We start from the raw sequence: 2,655 nt of genomic DNA on the forward strand, positions 1-2,655 counted from the left end.
GCAGAAAACTACAGGACACTGAAAAAAGAGATAGAGGAAGACATAAACAGATGGAAGAACATACCACGTTCATGGATTGGTAGAATCAACATAATTAAAATGTCCATACTACCCAAAGCAATCTATGGATTCAATGCACTTTCCATTAAAATACCAACGGCATATTTCACAGACCTAGAAAGAACTCTCCATAAATTCATCTGGAATAAAAAAGGCCCTGAATAGCCAGAGCAATCCTGAGAAAGAAGAACAAAGTAGGTGGGATCTCAATACCAGATTTCAAGCTGTATTACAAAGCTACTGTTCTCAAAACAGCCTGGTACTGGCACAAGAACAGACATATAGACCAATGGAATAGAATAGAGAACCCAGATATCGACCCAAACCATTATGCTCAATTTATATTTGACAAAGGAGGCATGAACATACAATGGAGTCAAGACTCTCTTCAGTAAATGGTGTTGGGAAAATTGGACAGATACAGGCAAAAAAATGAAACTAGACCACCAACTTACACCATACACAAAAATAAATTCAAAATGGGTAAAGGACTTAAACATAAGACAGGAAACCATAAAAATACTAGAGGAATCCACAGGCAGCAAAATCTCAGACATATGCCAAAGCAATTTCTTCACCGATACCACTCCTAGAGCAATGGAAACTAAAGAGAAAATAAACAAATGGGACTACATCAAAATAAAAAGCTTTTGCAAGGCAAAAGAAACCATCAGTAAAACAGCAAGAAAGCCCACTGTATGAGAGATCATATTTGCAAATGTTATCACTGATAAAGGTTTAATCTCCAACATTTACAGGGAACTCATACAACTTAATAAAAAGAAGATAAATGACCCAATAAAAAAGTGGACAACGGACCTAAATAGATATTTTTCAAAAGAAGACAGAAGGAAGGCCAAGAGACATATGAAAACATGCTCAAAGCCACTACTTATCCGAGAGATGCAAATCAAAATGACAATGCGGTACCATCTCACACCTGTCAGAATGGCTATCATCAACAAATGACAAGTGCTGGAGAGGATGTGGAGAAAAAGGAATCCTCGTGCACTGCTGGTGATGCAGACTGGTGAAGCCACTGGAGAACAGTATGGAGATTCCTCAAAAAACTAAAAATGGAACTCCCATTTGACCCAGTAATCCCACTTTTGGAATATATCCCAAGAAACTAGAAACACCAATCAGAAAGGATATATGCACCCCTATGTTCATAGCAGCACAATTCACCATAGGCAAGATTTGGAAACGGTCTAAATGCCCATCAGCAGATGAGTGGATTAGAAAACTATGGCACATCTACACAATGGAATACTACACTGCTATAAAAAAGAAGGAAGTCTTACCATTTGCAGCAGTATGGATGGAACTGGATAGCATTATGCTAAATGAAATAAGCCAGGCAATGAAAGAAAAATACCACATGATCTCACTCATTTATGGAAAATAAAAAACATTATAACTTGATGAACAAAAAGGAAGATACAGAGACAGTAAAGCATCGAACAGACTGTCAAATTACAGCAGGAAGGCTGGGGAGGGTTGGGGAGGAGAGAAAAGAGATCAACTGAAGGACTTGTATGCATGCATATAAGCACAACCAATGGACACAAGACACTGGTGGGGTGGGATGAGGGCATGTGACAAGGGGTAGGGGAGGCTGGGGGAAGGTCAGTGGGGAAAAAAAGGAGACATATGTACTACTATGTGTAATACTTTAAACAATAAAATAAAAATTAAAAAATATAAATAAATAAAATAAAATCATAAAGCCTTTTAAAAGCAGGGTTAAAGTTTGTTTTCCAGTGTTACTATACTGAGGAGACAGTGATTATAGTGCATGACTGCCAGGGGAAGATTTCATAGTTTTTAAAACTAATTAATCCAAAAGATGCAACAACAAAAAAGGAAGAATATGAGGCATAGGAGCAAGATAGTAGAAATAAATCCAAATATCTCCATAATTACAATAAATGTAAATAGACTTTTCCAGTTCAAAGATACATGATACTCAAACTGTGTTTTTTAAAAAACAACAACCATATATTGATTATAAGAGACACTTTATAAGTAAATAAAAAAGGATCTATATCCTCCTATCTAATAATAGAGAAACATGGTAATTAACCTTAACTTATCTACCCTTCCCATTGGCTAATCAGCGAGATATGCAAATTAACTGCCAACCAAGATGGCGGCTGGCAGCCAGACAGCTGAAGCGAACAGGAGGCTTGCTTCCTCCAGTGACAGAGGAAGCCAAGGTTCCCCGCCTGCCGCTGCCGGCCTCTGAGCTGCACTCTAAGAAACAATGTTGCAAATATAGAAGCTAAACAATCCCCAGAAACCTGCTTTCAGCCGGCCAGCTTCGAAGCTGGAGCTGAAACAGTGTTTCAATTATAGAACCTAAACAAACCAGATACTGCTTTCAGCAGCCGAGGTCTCAGAGCTGGAGCTGAGCCTCAGAGCTAAAGCCGGCTCTCAGCTCCAGTGACAGCCATAGAAGGTAAATAAATCCCAGAATAAAAAAAAAAGAAAAAAAGGAGAGGTTGGGAGCTTCAGTCACCCACCAGCCTGAAAACGGCCCTCAGCCCCTAATCCAGACTGGCCAGGCACCCCAGTGGGGACCCCCACCCTGAA

The sequence above is a fragment of the Myotis brandtii genome, unplaced genomic scaffold (assembly GCF_000412655.1).
Source record: "Myotis brandtii unplaced genomic scaffold, ASM41265v1 scaffold149, whole genome shotgun sequence".
Lineage (NCBI taxonomy): Eukaryota > Metazoa > Chordata > Mammalia > Chiroptera > Vespertilionidae > Myotis > Myotis brandtii.